The following is an 18972-nucleotide window of genomic DNA, read 5'->3' as shown; positions in this document are numbered from 1 at the left end:
GCTAGGGGTTCGAAGGGTTGTTGAGTTAGGGCAGACAGTACCAGATGAAGGTTCCAGGGGGTGGTTGGTTGTTTAATGTCTGGATATAAGGTTTGTAGGCCCTTGAGGAAACGCTTCGTAGTAGCGTGAGCAAAGACAGACATATCATCAATTCTGTCGTGGAAAGTTGTAATAGCAGCTAAATGGACCCTGATGGAGCTGAAAGAAAGGCCGGCTCGCTTAAGGCCCAAGAGATAGTCCAATATAAGCGGAAGAGGTACCGAGGTAGGAGAAAGGTGTTTGGCAGAACACCAATGTGTGAATCGTTTCCACTTTTGAAGATAGGTCTTGCGAGTAGATTGCGTTCTGCTATGTAGGAGCACCTCCTGAACTTGTTCGGAGCAATCTAATTCGCGTTGGGAGAACCACGTAGGAACCAGGCCTTGAGGTGAAGCATGGACAGGTTGGGGTGGAGAAAACGACCGTGCTGTTGAGATAGAAGGTTCGGAATAAGCGGCAGGGAGACTGGTGGTTGGATTGACATTCTGGTGAGAAAGGGAAACCATGGTTGTCTGGGCCACGATGGGGCAATGAGGATCACCTTGGCTCGATCCGTTCGTATTTTTATCAGGACCCTGTTGAGAACTGGTATCGGGGGAAACGCATAGAATAGGTTTCGGTGCCATGAGATCATGAATGCGTCCCCCAGGGAACGTTTGCCCAGTCCTGCTCTGGAGCAGAAATTGAGACATTTCTTGTTCTTTGCAGTTGCAAAGAGGTCTATTGTAGGGTAGCCCCAGATGCTGAATACCTCGTGAATGGTTTTGTCGTCTATCTCCCACTCGTGGTCCCATGGGAAGCGTCTGCTCAGTTCGTCCGCTGTGGTGTTCATGATCCCGGGAAGATAAGCAGCTGATACCCGGATGTTGTTCAGAATGCACCAATTCCAGAGCTTCATCGCCTCTGTGCACAGCGAATGGGAACGAGCTCCGCCCTGCCTGTTTACGTAAAACATGCAAGCAATGTTGTCCGTCATTATGCGTACGTGATGATGTTTGATTAGTGGCAGGAAGTGACGGCACGCGTTGCGAATGGCTCGAAGTTCTAGTACATTTATGTGCAGGGAGGTCTCGGTTGGTGACCATAGTCCCTGTACTGTGTGATGAGACATATGTGCACCCCACCCTGTCATAGATGCATCGGTGGTCAGAATGCGTGATGGAGCCTGTTGAAGAAACGGGACTCCAGAACAAAGGTTGGAGTGGACGGTCCACCAACGTAGCGAGCTTTTGACTGGAGTAGGCAGGGAGAGAGTCTTGTTCAAAGAATGCACATTCGGTTTGTAAACCGTTGCCAACCACGCTTGGAAGCACCTCATGTGCAGGCGTGCATTCTGGACGACAAAAGTGCACGAGGCCATGTGACCTAGTAGTTGTAGGCAGTCCCGGGCAGTTACCTGAGGGCTGTTGCGAATAGTTGTGGTCAGTTGTTTTATGGAATTGTAGCGATCGGGTGGGAGCGGTGCCAGCCCGGTCTGAGAGTCGAGGTCTGCGCCTATGAACTGAAGGTGCTGGGTGGGGCGTAATGTGGATTTGTCTCTGTTTATTTGTAGGCCGAGAGAAAGAAAACACTCGACTGTGAGTCGTGTGAACCGGAGCGCCTCGTCGAATGTTGAAGCTTTGAGGAGGCAATCGTCGAGGTACGGAAATATTATTACCCCTTGTCTCCTGAGGTAAGCAGTGACTACAGCTAGAAGTTTGGAAAAAGCACGGGGGGCTGTAGATAGTCCGAAGGGGAGTACCCTGTATTGGAAATGTGTGGAACCAAGGGTAAACCGGAGGAAACGTCTGTGGGCCGGATGTATAGTGACGTGGAAATAGGCATCTTGTAGGTCGAGGGCAGAAAACCAGTCGCCCTGCTCCAGCGCTGGGATTATGGTATTGAGGGTCACCATCTTGAACTTTTGTTTTTTGATGAATCTGTTGAGCCGCCTGAGATCGAGGATTGGTCGCCATCCCCCATTTTTCTTCTCCGTTAAGAAATAATGGGAGTAAAAACCCTTCCCTCTGTGTTGCTCTGGCACGACTTCTACTGCTCCCAGATGAAGGAGATGTTGCACTTCTTGGAGGAGTAGCTGCTCGTGAGAAGGGTCCCTGAAGAGGGACGGGGAGGGTGGGTGGGTGGGAGGTAAGGAGAGGAACGGGATGACGTATCCAATTGTAACTACCTCTAAGACCCATTTGTCGGAGGTAATGCTCCTCCATTGTTGGAAAAAAGGTCGTAGGCGGTGTCCAAAGATTGGTGTGTCGGCTGGAGTGAGGGCATTGCTTTCTAAACCCTCGACCAAGTTTTCAAATCTGCCTATTAGCTGATGGGGGTTGAGGCGCCCCTGTAGAGTTTGGGCGACGTCGCTGGAATCTTGGTCGTGGACGTTGCGGCTGTTGCTGTTCCTGCGGTCTATGGGAAGGTTGTGTAAATGCGGGATAACGTGGCCGGTGGTACGGTTGGTATCGATATTGTCGTCTTCTGGTCGTAGGTGTCTGGAGACCTAAAGACCGGAGGGTTGTTCTGGAGTCTTTCATTGAATGAAGCACTTCATTCGTGTTAGAAGCAAAAAGTTTGTCCCCGTCGAAGGGAAGATCTTCAATCGTGTTCTGAACTTCTCGAGGAAAAAAGGAAGAGGAGAGCCATGAGCCCCGTCGCATGACTATCGCTGTAGCGGTAGATCTTGCCGCTGTGTTGGCTACATCGAGGGCTGCTTGGAGAGCGGTGCGTGAAATGGCTTGGCCCTCAGAAACTATAGCTCTGAACTGTTGTTTTCTTTGTTCTGGAATGTCATCAATAAAGTCCATTAAATTATTATAGTTTTTATGGTCGTATTTTGCCAGGACTGCGGTATAATTAGCTATGCAAAATTGGAGGGTGGAGGATGCATAGATCTTGCGACCAAACAGGTCCAGTCGTTTGCTATCCTTGTTAGGTGGGGCAGAACGAGAATACTGTTGTCTAGCCCTCTGGTTCGCAGCGTCTACTACCAATGAGTTTGGTGCTGGGTGAGTAAAAAGGAATTCAGAGTCCTTTGGAGAAATAAAATACTTCTTATCCGCTTGCTTGCAGGTAGGTAGGCTTGTCGCTGGAGTCTGCCAGATGGACTTAGCAGGTTCTAAAAGGGCTGCGTTAATTGGAAGTGCCACTCTGGAGGAAGAAGGGGGCTGTAGGATGTTCGTCAGCTCATGCTGTTGTTCGGGAACCACTTCCAGGTTAATGTTCAGGGCACTAGCAACTCTCTTAAAGAGGTCCTGGAATTTTGTATATTCATCAGAGGGAGTGGGGGGAAGGGGAAGTAACGCTTCCTCCGGCGCTAACTCCGGGTCTGTTGGACCGGGAGAAGGACTAGGTTTATCCTGGGAACGTGGCTGTGTTGCCAGGCGTCTCGTGTCACTAGCGTATGTATTAGGAGACGGCACTGGATCAGTGTTGCGCCTGGTCGAATGGCCACGGGGCATGTGTTCCCGAGGGTATGATGCCCATGGTGTCCAGTATTGCCATGGTGGTGGGTAGGGCATTGATGGTGCCATCCAGGGGTTCATCCCCCAAGGGGCATGGTCCTGAGAGTGGGATGAGATAGTATTTCCATAGCCCTTACTGCTCTGGGTCCGGGGCTGGGAATCATGATATGGGGAAAAAACTCCCTGTGGATCTGCTTCCTCCTCACTGGAGGAAAACTGCTCAGATCCTGACTCAGGCATTGCCACAGAATATGCGTTCATGAGCGGAGACTGCAAGGTAGGTGACACTAGAAGATCAGCTGTCTGGGTAAAATGTGTGAAAGCAGCTGCTGCAGGAGATGAAAGCTGAGCCGATAGAGGCTGCTGCACAAGAGCATTCCTGCGATCGGGGCTTCTGGCTGTGATCTGAGTGTCAGAATGCCCCGCAGGCGTCGGTGCCGCGGTCGGTGCCGGGCGAGAAAAGTCGGGCTGCCCCGGGTGCGGTGTGCCGAGGAATGTCGGCACCGTCTCATTCGCGGTGCCGAACGGTGCCGTCACTGAGGCAGGCAACTGGAAGCCTGATGCCTCGGCACCGGAGCTTCTCGGCGGCGCTGAAGCCTCCCGCGGCTTTTGCGCTGTTCCGGAGGAGCCTGCCTCATGAAAAGTGCTGAGGCGAGGGATCACAGGCAGAGAGATCGTTGATCTGCCTGGAGAAATTGTATGCCTCCTAGCCCTGCCTGGTGAGGAAAAATGCCCCTTCTTCGTAGACTTCTTTATCTTTTTTGAGGGGGGGGGGCTGTGTCGGGTAGCGGAGCCAGCTTCAATGCCTGGGTCTGAAACTGACCCGATAGATTTTTGAAGCAGGAGCAGTTTTAGTTTAAGCTCTCTGTCTTTGCGTGCCCTGGAGCTGAGTTTAAAGCAGTGGGCACATTTTTGGGGAATGTGACCTTCCCCCAAACATTTTATACATTTTGAGTGCCCGTCCGATGACGGGATAGCCTCCTTACAAGTAGCACAGCGCTTGAAACCGGTGGAGTCCGGCATAGCCGCGGCTGACAGGAAATTTTTTTTTTTTTTTTTTTTTTTTTTAGGTAAACTGGGTAAGTAACTATTTAACCAGAAAAAACTGACAGAAAAATGGTTTCTAAAGGATAATTAAGGGAATAGTGAAGGAATCTCTAATGAGCCTGCTGAGCTCCGTCTCAGGCCGGGGACGGTTGAGAAGGAACTGAGGAGACCGGCCACGCATGCGTTCTATTACCCTAGAGTCACAGCGGGGGGCAGATTCTGAGCATGCGTGGCCGCTATGAGCACTGCTGTAAAAATCTCCGGGCGAAGGCGCAGGGACGCACCAGCACCTGTAGTGGAGCACCCACAGGGACATCTCTCGAAGAAGAATAAAGTGTTTACATCTACTAGCCTTCAGTTTAGAATCTTAAACTAACAGGCCCTTCTCGCACAATATGATTTCTTGAATTACTCTATGTTCCTGAATGCTTGGGACTAGTTACCTCAGGAATACAGGGCTCAATATCAATCTCTTACTGACGAGGGCAAACAGTGGCCAGAATCTCATTACAAGCTGAGGTAGGCACGATCAATATGGCATCAAGATCCATGACAACTGCCATTGTGGTGCGATGGGAATCAGGCTTTCCCAGGGAGGTTGAAAACACTGTTGAAGATTTAGCCTTTGATAAGGCTAGCCTTTTCAACAAAAACCAAGGAGTCTTTGCAGTCTGCGACAACACAATCCCATAAACAGCCCTACAAACTGAGGTCTTGCTGCAGCCCTTCTATCACAAGTGCTTCTTTGAGCCACCTCACAAATGGCAGAAAATGCAAAGGCCAAGATACCTGCACCTTCCACTTCAACTCTAGCTACCCAACCTCACTCCCACCCCAACCCCCCCAACCGAGAGGTATTTTTATGAGAGGCTCAAAAGCTGCAAACCAAGATTGATGCCATCTCCACCTGATTCCAAGATCCACTTCGGGGGACATCTATCAAAATTGTCCCACAAATGGAGAGCAATAGCAACAGACAAGTGCTGCTGTGTATCATCCACGCTGCCTACACCACCGAGCTTCTTGCCCCACCTCCTCCAAAAAACCCCTTCCTTGTCCCTTTTCAGGAACCACTCTCACAAGGGTCTGCTTCAAGAAGTAGGCACAGTGACCAGGGGTTTCAAAGCAAAACTAGCCAACTGCAGAGAGAGATGGAGAACAAGCTCTGTGGTTAGTTTCCCAGCCGCACTTCAGAAAGCACTGACTTCTGGCTGGACCTTCAGCCTCCATGCCATTTAAGGCTCTGTGCTCACAGCAACCACCCACTGGGACCTGAGAGATTGCAGCATCTCCCTTTGCTGAGAAGAGGGATTAGCTACAGTATCTCAGACACCAGTGCTGAACACTGTGAGTGATCAGTCCCGTACTGCGTCCCACCCCTTCTCCAGGTGCTCAAAGCCCCAAGCCCCACCCCCAGGCAGCTACGATGATGCCAGTATAAAAATCTGCAGTTTATTCAACACTGAACATATGGGGCCAGCATCAAATAACTGGAATTGAATATCACAATGACTATCATAGTGGCTGTACCCTTCAGCTCCTCTTTTAACCATTGACCTCCTGCGTTTTTTAATGGAATGATGCTGATCCACCATTGCAAGGATGCCCCCTCAGAACAGCCCAGAACGTAGAGACTTTGCTGCAGAGTGTAGGTCCATCCCGGCGCAGAACGTGCGGTCCTGTCAGAGCACAGGTAACATTACACGAGTCACTAAGGCATTCTGACTGAAGCACAGCGCTCGAGTCACACCTTTCTGTCCTGTTCTTGTGCTGCTGCAATGGACCAACATGCTGTGAATACAAGTCATTCCATCTAATTCGCTACAGTGAGGGCCTGCATGTCAGCCGGCAATGCGTTCTGAGACTGATTTAGTGGAGTCAAGCGCCTCTCTCCACGTTTTCCTAACGAACACTGCAACTGTGTTAAACTTCGACCGTAACACGGTCATTTTACTTTTCCCGAGCCAGGCAACATGTGCTGCAATAAATGTCATACCTTATACTGTGTGGTGCTGAACAGTTATAGCTATCATGAAGGTTATGTGCAATTTTCATTTTAATTTAAAACTGCTCACAGAAATGTAAAATTGGCTTTAAGAGATTTTACCTCCTGCTTATTTAATTTTTATCTATCAGGGCAGGACCTTTGCAATAAAGGGAGATTCCTAGTTTGTGTTTTAATAATGAAATACCTACTATACATTTTCAGCCAAGTGTGATTCCTCCTTAATGTTAGTAATTTCCACACTGTTCTTGCCTTACAACTGTGAGATAGTTACTGCGGGTATTTGATTTCTAAAACCTTTCAATGTGCTCATTTCATAGTCAATTTTGATACTCTATGACAGAAGTTAGATTTTTGTAAGTCATTTGACTTAGTTCCACACAACATTCTGATTAACCAATTAGCAGCACTGTACACTATTAATAAAGCCCATGTTAAATTGACTAATAACTGATGGACAGATCTCAAAAAGTAGTCAAAGGGGAATCATTGTTAAATGGATTATTTCCAGCGGGGACCAGTACTAGACCAGACACTGTTCCACATTTTCTCAATGATCTATAAGTAATACAAAACCACTGCTGATAAAATTTGCAACTGACAAAGTTTGCTGGAGTGGAATAATGATGAGGACAGGCTAGTCAGACAGACAAAATATGTTTTAAAACAGTAAACTGGTCTCCTGTATAATACAACCTTTACACTTAACCCCGCTGCCCCCTATTCTAAGCCCAATGACTTTAGTTAGATGAAAGCTTTTCTGGCTTCAGCAAAAGTAAACTGTTGTGTGCCACAGGCAGAGAGCAGGGTGGGGTGCAAAAGTGCCCGAGGCCTCTGTGATGGCAGGGAAAGTGTTAGGTGAGACATGCCCAGATGGTCCTGGAAGGGGATCCCCACCACAGGCTGCAGAAGGAAGGCAAAACCCCCAAGGTCCTTGCCAATATGACCTGAGGGAAAACTCTGTCCCAACCCCAAATCTGATGATCAGTTAGACCCTGAGCCTGTGAACAAGAGACAGCTGCCAGGCACCTAGAAAGAGGCGTCTCTGTACCACCTCAGAGCACTGGTCCACCCTGTCCAGTGTCCCATCTCCCTTCAGAATTGCAGCAGTTTGACCAACCCTTTTCAGTAACTAAATTTTTGTTAGTTCCTATATAATTTTGATTGTCCTTTGTAGTATCTTCTCTGTTTCCATATTATCATCCTAACCAAATTTTTACCAATGCAGAGCACGGTGTTCTAAATGTGCGCTTTGTGGATGAGAGGTTCAAAACACTGTAAAGCAAGAAGGCCATATAACAGCTCTCTGTAGGCATTACAAAAACCTCTGCATTTTTGTCACTATGTTAACCAAGTTTTGTAAACACAAAGAAGTTAATTTTTCCACAGCTTAAACAGAACATTTGCAGAATGACTTGCCAGTTGCAAAATAATAGAAAATCCAGTACAGTTGAATGTATTGGGTAACATTTGGAAATACTAGAAATTGTATATTTGGCAACTTTTCAGTTTTTCCGCAAAGTGAAAAGCAGATGCTTTCACAACTGTAATTGTAATTCCTCCTAGCATTTCCTATGACTGAAATTAACACCTGTTTAGTCAACCCAAAATGTTGTTCTCTTTAATGCAGATTTTGGAGGTTCATCACCAATACCCCAAATACCAAAAAGGTCTGGTCGCTCTGTTTTGTAGACATGGATGCAGTACTGTACTGTCTGTTTTATTATAGGGTATCCCTGGTCTCCATGGGCCGCTACTCAGATTGACTCTCCTGGCTAGCAAGATGCAGTCAACAGGGAGCAGAGAAATGAGCTTTGAATTTTTTTATTCTGTCTTTCCATGAGCATCACTGCTGAGGCCCCAAGCCCCACTAGCACAGCTCTTCAGTGGGCCTTCTTTTAAGCTGTGTCCTTAGGTACAGCATGCTTTCTCCAGCACCTCTTGCTGCAGTGCTGCTTGGCAGGTCAGCCTCTCCTGCTGCTACTCCACTACAGCTCTACCTGGCTCTCTCTACACCCTCTTGGGCCTTCAGGTGGAGTCAGCATGTGTGTCAAAGGAACATGAGCAACACACGGTGCCTGCCAGAGGTTGAGACTGGCCTGGGTGGGTGACTGGCTCACAGTCAGATTGGCTGTCCTTTCTGGACACACCAACTTCTGGTCCCTCGTGTGAGGCTGCGGAGGACAGAGTCTCAGTGGGATAAGGGACTGACTGTGGGGACTGCCAGCAGTATTGCCTGCTAGTGCCGACTGGTCCTTTTGGAGCTAGGTGAGGAATGGAATGGAAGAGGGTGAATCCTAAGACCAAGCCAGCCTTGGATTCACAGTGCCAAATAACAATAGCCACTGTATTCATTATGTCACAATTTTACTTGTATCTCCAACTCCACATGAACCTGTTGACACAGAAATTCTTGTGTCACATAAAGTAAAGGGGTTTGTATCTTCTGTCACCATGTCAGTGTGTTGGAGTGCTCGTTATACAGGGAGGATACTTAGCTCCCAAGCTTGGAACTTGTCCCATTGATTTAAAGACTCTAACTTCATCTTTCCAGGAGTCTCTGGTTCTTATTTCGAAGCTGAATTTCCCACAAAGGGGCTGGACTTCAGTAACTGTCACTTTTTGTTACCCTAATTTTATGCTTGTTCTAAACCAAGAGAATTGCAGACATTACCCAGGTAATGAACTGTTTTATCTCTGTTGCCAAATACTCTGAGTTCGATTTGTCTCCTTTTAAATTTGCAGCTTCAGCAGTTTCAGGCTGCATCTCAGTCTACAAAAGCAACTAGCCAGTCCTTCACTTCTTTGCATATCTGTAGCCTTTACATCTTTTATTCCTTTATGTCACAATTTCATTTTTCTACGTGTTACACATTTTTGACAAATCAATGAGGCTCACGTTTCTGAATCACAGAGAAACCGATGTGGGCTATGAATGCATTATAAAGCAATAGGCTGCAGTTGTGCTGTATACAGATAGGTTCAATGAGAGAAATCCTCAGTGCTGTAGAACCCACCCACCCATGCCGGTAACTAGCTGACAGAGGAGGGAATAAAATTCTGAACAAACTATCACAAAGGAGCAAAGATGTAATAATGGTCAAAGCGAGCAGTTGGTGTACTCAGCCAGCCTGGGTAAAACACACACAGAATCAGAGGACTCAGCGACTGCCTTCACATGATGTACAGTCCAGTGCACTGTGCTAGTTGGCCTAACAAGGATCAAGCAATGGTGAGAGCGCTGCTGGAGTTGTGTGAACAGAAGATTTCTGTGAAGGAATCAGCAGTAGGTGGGTCTGTCAATTGCCTGGTGTTATGTGGTGAGTCTGCAGCTTTGTTATCTCTCAAGGTGAGAGAAACAGCATGGCACCCACCTCTCATGAGCACACCCCTCTGGTCGGGTGTGTCTGCAGTCTTTGAACAGTCCTGCCCCTGATATTGGGCCATACCCCCGGGGCTTCCTCCTTGGAGGCAATTGTTTCACCCTCTGTGGGTCCTTCTGGCCCCAGCCTCTCCCTGGGCACTAAGTAGTTCTGATACCTTTCTGGGGGTTTATCACTGTCCAAGTGTAGGCCACTTCCCCAGTGGCCTATGGGAGGGAGGGGGCAGGCCTGCCCACTACTCTGGGTCCCACCCAACAACCTTAAGAATAGCAACAACACAGTGCCATGTCTTCAGTTCCCTGGGCCACTTCCTTCCAGCCTCAGCCTTCACCAAAGCTTCACCCTTTCCTCAGGGCTCATCTAAGTTCAGGGTAGCAGTCAGCCAGGGCCTCTTCCTCGCTGCCCCAGGTCCCTGCCAGCACTGAGCTGTCCATGCTGCTGTAGTTCCCTTTGGCCAACCAGGAGCACCATCAGCACTCCTCTAGCTCCAGCAAGAAACTGACTCTGGTTTGCACTGCAGCTCCTTTTATACTAGCCTGCAACCCTCTGATTGGCTAGCCCCTTGCAGCCTCCCTGATTTTCTACTTTCCTGCATGAAAAGCCTCTAGGCTGTGTGGAAGACTTTGCCCCACTGCTTCTTTCCTGGGATGAGTATGACAGGATCCTGAGGCCTCCACCCCAACACAGTGATATGCAGGGGATTTTTTGTTCTGTGGAGTCTGATGGAGTTTTTCCCCCATACATTTTAAGGTGGGACAGAAACATTATCACTATCTACTCTGACCTCCTGCTTAGCACAGGACATGGAATTTTACCAAGTGCATCCCCTATCAAGTCCATAACTTTCTCTGATGTAGAAAGACACCCAGTTGCAACATAACAATTTCAAGCAATGGCTTCAGCGCTGCGGTAAATTGTTCCAATGGTCAATTACCCTCATTGTTCCAAATTTGTACCTTGTTGCCTGTCTGAATTAGTCTGGCTTCAGCTTCCAGCCATTGGCTCCTGTTCTGACTTTGTCTGTGACAAAGGCCCATTTCTGCCCATCCTGATCATACCATAATCTCTTACAGACCATGATTAAGTCACCTCTTACCCTCCTCTTTGTTACGCTAGTGAGACTGAGCTTCTTTAGCATTCCACTGTGGGGCAAGTTTTCCAGACTTTGAATCTGAAGATCACCCTCCTCCCTGATGCTGGCTACTTGGAGCAGATTCTCTCCACTTCTCACATGGGTTGGGTCCTTTTTGGTGACACCTGGTGCCTCCATGTAGATGACTCCTCACCAAGTCAGGGACTCACAGGGCACTGACCCTTGGGAAAACGAACCATGTAGGACTGCTGGCCAGAGGTATAATCCCCAGTACATAAGAAATAACAAAAGGCATCAACACAAACACCAACAAAGAAATAACATGCTCCAAAACGACAGCATGACAAAAGGGACTTTATGGGGAGCAGGAAAATGGGAGCTGGGGAAGGTTAGAGTAACTAATAAGGGAAAACACATCAACAAGTTCCCCACCTCCCAACACTCCCAACGCTGGCTCCCTGCCTGGCACCTTCCCAGGCAGGTGGTATGCTGGGGAGCAGTCCGGAGGCGGGTGCTGCAGTGCTATGAATGTTGGACAGCTTAAAGAAAAAGGGGTCCCTCACTTTGTCTTCACCCCTGGGTGGGACCTTGCTGGTGCTAGTTCTCGCCCTCTAGACGCTGGTCTCTGCAGGGCTCATGCAGCCTGACCTGTGCACTAGATGTGACAGCCACGCGCATACTCCCTTTGTGGGGAGGGGAATTAATCCGAGACTCCCTGAGCCGCTCTGCTTCCCTCTCAGCTGCCAGTCCTCAACTGAGACTAAAACTAGTCTCTTTGGCTCTGGGTCAGGCTATCCCCTCCCTCTGAGGGGCTGAGCAGACCCAGCTCATCACTGCCCATATGGATCACCCTATGCAGAACCCTCCCTGTTGGACTCAGCAGGAGTTTCGAGTCCATTCTGCCCAGACCCCTGGCTCCAAGCATGCTGGGAAATGGCATCAGAGGGGTCTGGTAGCCTTTATGGGTGTAGTTCATAGGCTAGGACCCCTAGAGGCTCAGTCCAGAGTTCCAGGAGCTAGCAAACTCCAAGTGGGGTTACAAATCACTCTTGTAGCTCTTTTCTGAGCCCTTTCCAATTTGTTAGCATTTGTTTTAAAGCACGGATACCAGAACTGGGCCCAGCAGCCAGTAATGGTCTTGCTAATGCTAAGGTAGGACACATTTCCCATCCCATGTTCTTGGAGCTGCTGCTTCAGTTTTGAGGCCAAGTCCATTCCCGTGGGGAGGGGGGTGGTCCAGCCCTGACATGGACATGCCTACTGATGAAGATCATAGAATCATAGAATCATAGATTATAGGACTGGAAGGGACCTCGAGAGGTCATCGAGTCCAGTCCCCTGCCCGCATGGCAGGACCAAATACTGTCTAGACCATCCCTGATAGACATTTATCTAACCTACTCTTAAATATCTCCAGAGACGGAGATTCCACAACCTCCCTAGGCAATTTGTTCCAGTGTTTAACCACCCTGACAGTTAGGAACTTTTTCCTAATGTCCAACCTAGACCTCCCTTGCTGCAGTTTAAACAGTTTAAAGATGAGTTTATTTGGATAAGGTGGAGTATCCTTGAATTTGCTGCTCCCCCTGCCTGCAAGCCCTAAGTTTCTAATTTGCAATAGCCTGATTTAAAGGTCTGAAACAAATCATCCCTACGATTTTTAGTCTCCAATTGACCCTTATCTCTGCAAGTCTTTCCTATGCCTGCTAGAGTCTGTCTGGCACCATCCATTGCTTGTGTTACACAGATGCCCCTAACTCACTGCCTACTGGCTAAGGGCCAGGTCCCCTTTCCAGTGCACAGCCTGAATAAATGACTGTGCTTCACGCCAGCCTGCCTCAATTAGAGGAGAAGGGGGGAGAAACGTTCTTCTGGGCCTGGAGGCATCCCCCAGCCACGATGGCAATTGGAGGGTTGCAGACTCTCAACAGCTGCTGGGCACTTCCCCAGGAAACTTTGGCTGGTGGAGTCCTGTAGTTATGCTCCATTGGTCACACTATGGCCTTTCTCACACCAAGCCAAAGGAGCCTTGCAGAGCTTTGCTCCACAGTGCATGGGGATCTGCGCTCCATGGTGGTGCCAAATCCCTTCCAGTGCAACACAACTGTAGTGGCTCCAGGACATTCACGACCACCAGTGTCCCTGCAGGACTTGCCTGCAGGTGATAGATTTAAAATGGAGTCTCACAGCCTACACTAACATTGCTGTTTCACTGGTGTCCTCTGTGCCAAGAATCTAGATGGACGTCCATCTATAAGACAGGCCCTAGAAACCACAAGTTGTTGGGCTTGGAGGAGGAATCCCTAGGTGAGGGTCTCTGGCTTGCACAGGGAAGACTGGCTGATCAGAATGATCCTTCTGGCCTTAAAAGCTACGAAAAGCCTGTGAGGCCAGTGCAAACCGCACCTTGCTGCTCTCCCACCAACAACAGTGCCACAGTCATTCCACACGTGAAAAGTGACTTCTAGTGACAGGAGTTTGTGAGATTTCAGCCTTGACCCACAAACCCACAAGTACTCGAGCGGAATACTAGCAGCCCAGTGCAATCCATTGTACTAATTCAGGATTGCACCCAGGACATGCTGGGCACTTTTCAGATTTCTCAGAAGGGACACAGCCAGTGGGCCCCAATGGAAGGTCTGTAGCTGCTACTCCTGTCCCTAGTAACAACAGGTTACAGCTTCCTGAGTCACCCTCATGAGACAGATGCTTCTGATTTTCTGTGGGTAAAGTAGATTTCACCCATTACGCACAGGTACCTGCACCACTGCAGGTAAAGACTAACCACCTCAGACTGGCCAACACTCTGTTGATGCCGACTAACACCACTGGATTTTATTACTGCACAGAAAAGTGGCTCCCAGAAGAGTAAATATTGTGCACTTAGCAGCACCATATTTACAGCTTTGAAATTTATCTCTGTGCTATTTTAGCTGTATTTGAAATGCTTTAGAGCACTAATGTTAGCCAGGAGGGCTGTTATTTACCTTCTCGCTGGAACAATGTCAGGTATTTTTCTTCCCGACAGCCTTCTATGACTAGTGGAAGAACCTTGTTTTAAAATAGGGGGTCACTATGGTCCCAAACTCCAGGCTGGGATTAACAGACTCTCAGCAAGCCATATGGTTTGCATGCCAGAGCAGCCTGCTAATGAATCTCCGAATATGCAGCTACCCACCAGACTTGTGAACAGGGGGTGCATTTTGTCAGCTTTCTAGAGGTGCGTGGGAACGCTTTTCCCATTTACTGAGCATTTTCTTTATTTAATTTTTTTTCCCCTGTACAAAGTCAGAATCTCAAAAAAATTCACAAAATGAAAATCTAAAAAAAAAGTTGGTTCAGTTCAACTGAAATGTTTTGATAATTTGAAAACATTTCAGTACTGACTAATACTCCAGATGTGGCCTCACCAGTGCCGAATAGAGGGGAATAATCACTTCCCTGGATCTGCTGGCAATGCTCCTACTAATACAGCCCAATATGCCGTTGGCCTTCTTGGCAACAAGGGCACACTGCTGACTCATATCCGGCTTCTTGTCCACTGTAATCCCCAGGTCCTTTTCTGCAGAACTGCTGCTTAGCCAGTCGGTACCCAACCTGTAGCAGTGCAAGGGATTCTTCCGTCCTAAGTGCAGGACTCTGCACTTGACCTTGTTGAACCTCATCAGATTTCTTTTCACCCTCCAATCCTCCAATTTGTCAAGGACCCTCTGTATCCTAACCCTACCCTCCAGTGTATCTACTACTCCTCCCCAGCTTAGTGTCATCTGCAAACTTGCTGAGGGTGCAATTCATCTCATCATCATTAATAAAGCTGTTGAACAAAACCAGCCCTAGGACCGACCCCTGTGGCACTCCGCTGATACTGGCTGCCAACTAGACATGGAGCCATTGATCACTACTTGTTGAATCTGACGATCTAGCCAGCTTTCTATCCACCTTATAGTCCATTCATCCAGCCCATACTTCTTTAACTTGCTGACAAGAATACTTTGGGAGATCGTATCAAAAGCTTTGCTAAAGTCAAGGAATAACACATCCACTGCTTTCCCCTCATCCACAGAGCCAATTATCTCATCATAGAAGGCAATCAGGTTGGTCAGGCATGACTTGCCCTTGGTGAATCCATGTTGACTGTTCCTGATCACCTTCCTCTCCGCCAAGTGTTTCAAAATGGATTCCTTGAAGACCTGCTCCATGATTTTGCCGGAATGAAATGCTTCTGTCTAACTCAGTTATTTGGCATAATGTAGGGGTGTCTGGGTGCAACTTAATGTCCTGGGATAGACAGGAAGTCAGACTGATGGTCCCTTCTGGCTTTAAACTGCATTAAATTATAGGGCTGTCTCATAAGGGTTATTGTTGAAAAAAAGGTTAGCAATGTTACAGTTACAGCGTTTTGCGGTATGGCCCTCAGCCGCTTCTGATATATTGGAGAGTGGGAAAACCCCACTTTTCATCTTTTTCAGACTAATTTTACTTAGTAACACCAGCTGACTAGCAATGCCCTGGGAACTTGGCACGTGCACATTAGCCAGTCAGGGTCCTGTTTGCAGTAATTCTGCGTACCCTCGCCCTTTGCCCACACAAATGCACTTGCAGGCTTAAGGCTGCAGTAGATTCTGCATTTGCTAGGTTTGGAGAAGATACAGGCTATCCCGTACTCTCTCTGGGGATGGCTACTGGGACAATCCGCCTAAGGGAAACTGCAGTTGTCACCATGAGTCACATGCAGCACAAGTTTCCTTGAAATCTGCCCTTGATCTGCACCCACGGGAGTCAATAAAAACTTTGTCATTGTCTTAAATGACAGTGGATTTGGGCCCAACCTCTTCCTCTGTTTCTGATCCTGCTGCATCCCACTGCTGTTGTTTCAGCTGTCCTGTTGCCCTTTTAACCCAGCTGGGAATAGAGTCTCTAGCTAAGTCAAATAAGACAAATAAACTTCTGTTTGCCAGAAGCTGGGATTGGGTGACAGGGGATGGATCACTTGATAATTACCTGTTCTGTTCATTCCCTCTGGGGCACCTGGCATTGGCCACTGTCGGAAGACAGGATACTGGGCTAGATCGACCTTTGGTTTGACCCAGTATGGCCGTTCTTATGTTCTTATGGACTCACTCCTCCCCATCTTGCTCCCTCACTGAGTTATAATTGTAATACAGTTTTTGCATTTAATATTATGAGGGAAAGCTACCTTTGATCTACCTACTTCAAAAACAGTGTGTATCATTGCACATATTTCTGTATAGATGTTAGTGATGCTGTATGCCATCTACGAGCTAGTCAACTGGTTCAGACTGGTCATTAAAAAGTAACAAATATGCATGTGTGAACAAAGACATTCCTGTCCTATAATGTGCTTAGAGAGAGGAATTTACTTCTACATAAATATTTGTTCCCCATACTGTTGGGGCTGGTACCTTCTTCACAGCTCCTCCCAGAGGCACTGCTTTATCTCATGCAGGTGATTTTCACAGCAGTAAAAACTCCGTTCAGATCCGAGAGAACAACACGTCACTACAAATACATAAAAATTACACACAGTGAAAAATAAGGCTTGGCTCATATTCCTTTTACTACAGAGGTGCTGCATGCATGTTGATAAATACTTTAATCCCCAGTAGTAGGTTCAAAATACAGGACTGCAGTGTTGAGTTGCAACTCTGACACCTGAATGGAAAGCAAATAAGACAAGCTTAGCATCTACCTTTAAACATTCTAGACCGTCTGTATCACACATTCCTGACTGTATGATTGAATGATGTCTCCAAACTACAGAACGCAGGGGTTTAATCTCTGAAAGCCTGAGGTATCAGGTACTTCTGTAACATGGCCCTTTGTTTCCATCTCCTGTGCAGGAAGGGGTGTCTGATGCTGATACAAAAACGGCTTCCATTGAATACTCGCCTTGTTCGGGGGAACCAAGGTGTAAAATCTAGCTAGGGAAAAGAACCAACAGCACCTCCCGAGCCCATCAGATGGTTTATGACACTCATCGTGCACGACTCAGGACAGGGAATCACCAGGTGCATGTGCAACCCCTCTCCTCCTTCCCCCCCCCCAGCTCCACAGCTCATTCCTAGTGATCCTACCCATCTGAGACAGACAGGCTAAGAATTTTGAGAAGGGTGTCGTGCAGCTGTGAGGTGTTCCAGCAGATTCCCCATCACTGCAGCAGCTTCAGAGAGTTTGTATCATCACCTCCCAAGCGTTCAAACTGTAGGCCTGATTCTCACCGGCACTCTGCTGTGCTGCCCATGGCACCGGTTCCCCAGACTGGGGATAGTTGCTGGCAATGCTATTAGAGCAACAGACAGATGCTTGCCTTAGAGAGCAAATACAACAAATCAAATCATGAACCCACCCTCAGTCAACCTGTTGGATAATACAACATTTTCAAGATAGTTTACTCCAAAGCAGACTCGGATCTTCAAAGGGCTCTCCCAAAAACAGGGGACTGGGCAACAAAATGGCAGATGTAATTCAATCTTCATAAGTGCAAAGTCATGCACATTGGAAAAATTATAATCAACTACACACACACGAGGTCTAAGTTAGCTGTTATCACCCAAAAAAAGAAAACTTGGAGTCACCGTGGATAATTCTCTGAAAATTTCCACATGATCCACGTTATTGGTGAAAAAGACTAACAGTATGTTAGTAACTATCAGGAAGGTGATAGAAAGCAAGACTGAAAATATCATAATGCCACTATATAAATCCATGGTACACCCACACCTTGAGAACTGTGTCTCATTCTGGTCACCCCATGTCAGAAAGGATATAGTGGAACTGGAAAAGTTTCAGAGAGGGCAACAAAGATGATCAAGGGTATGGAAGCACTTCCATGAATCATAGAATCATAGAATCATAGAATCATAGAATATCAGAGTTGGAAGGGACCTCAAGAGGTCATCTAGTCCAACCCCCTGCTCAAAGCAGGACCAATTCCCAGCTAAATCATCCCAGCCAGGGCTTTGTCAAGCCGGGCCTTAAAAACCTCCAAGGAAGGAGAGACTAAAACGAGGAGGGCTATTCATCTTAGAAATGAGATGATTAAGTGGGGACATGGTAGAGGTCTATAAAGATATGAATGGTTTGGAAAAAAGATGAATAGAGAAGTATTATTTACACTTTCACACAACACAAAAACCAGGGGTCACCTGATGACATTAAGAGGCAACAGGTTTAATACAAACAAGAGGAAGTGCTTTTCACACAATGCACAACTAAGCTGTGGAACTCATTGTAATGGGATGTTGTGACGGCCAAAAGTATAATTGGGTTCAAGAAAGAACTGGATAAGTTCATAGATTCCAAGTCCAGAAGGGACCATAGTGATCATCTCATCTGATCTCCTGTATAGCAGAGGACATAGAATGGAGGATGAGTCCATGAATAGCTATTAGTGAATATGGGCAGGGATGCAACCCCGTGCTTGGGGCAACCGTAAACCTTGAGCACTGAGGCTCACTCCATAATTGCCCTGTTTTGTACAGTTTCTCTGTAGTTCTGATCTGGGCCACTGTCAGAGACAGGACACGGGGCACGATGAACCATGGTATGATCCAGGACAGCAACTCTTCTATTCTGGCTTTTTTCTCCTCTCAGCTGAGCAATGACCAGACTCCCCATGAATAGCAGTTCCTTTGATTTGTATTCTGTTACAACGTAAGTCAAGCCAGCATTTTACTAAGCTCACTTGTGTCTTCCAATTACCGAGACACTTAAGGAAACGTGGCGAATACAGTACAGAACTTCCCTACAAGAGTTCTAGAGAAACTTCTGGATTTGGCTTTAACCTACTTGTGTTGTTATCGTCCTTGACATTTTGGCATTCAGCATGTAGCTCCATGCAAGTCTGTATTAGATGTCCCTGGGCCTCATTATTCAGCAGGGCTGAAAGACAGTTTCCCTTCTTGTTTGCTGCTTGAGCACTTTCCCAGTTCTGTC

General features: G+C 47.4%; 1 long non-coding RNA gene across 1 annotated transcript; it reads left to right on the top strand.

The window, feature by feature from the left end:
* Positions 1-1524: 1524 nt before the first annotated feature.
* LOC135983246 (uncharacterized) lies at positions 1525-2838 on the top strand. The gene is made up of 2 exons (XR_010600848.1): positions 1525-1678; positions 2516-2838. It is a non-coding gene; the product is annotated as an uncharacterized LOC135983246 (long non-coding RNA).
* Positions 2839-18972: the final 16134 nt, after the last annotated feature.

This window comes from Chrysemys picta, chromosome 4 (genome assembly GCF_011386835.1).
Source record: "Chrysemys picta bellii isolate R12L10 chromosome 4, ASM1138683v2, whole genome shotgun sequence".
In the NCBI taxonomy this organism is placed as follows: Eukaryota; Metazoa; Chordata; order Testudines; family Emydidae; genus Chrysemys; species Chrysemys picta.
Note: the sequence above shows the minus strand (reverse complement) of the source record. Positions and strands in the feature narration are given on the sequence as shown.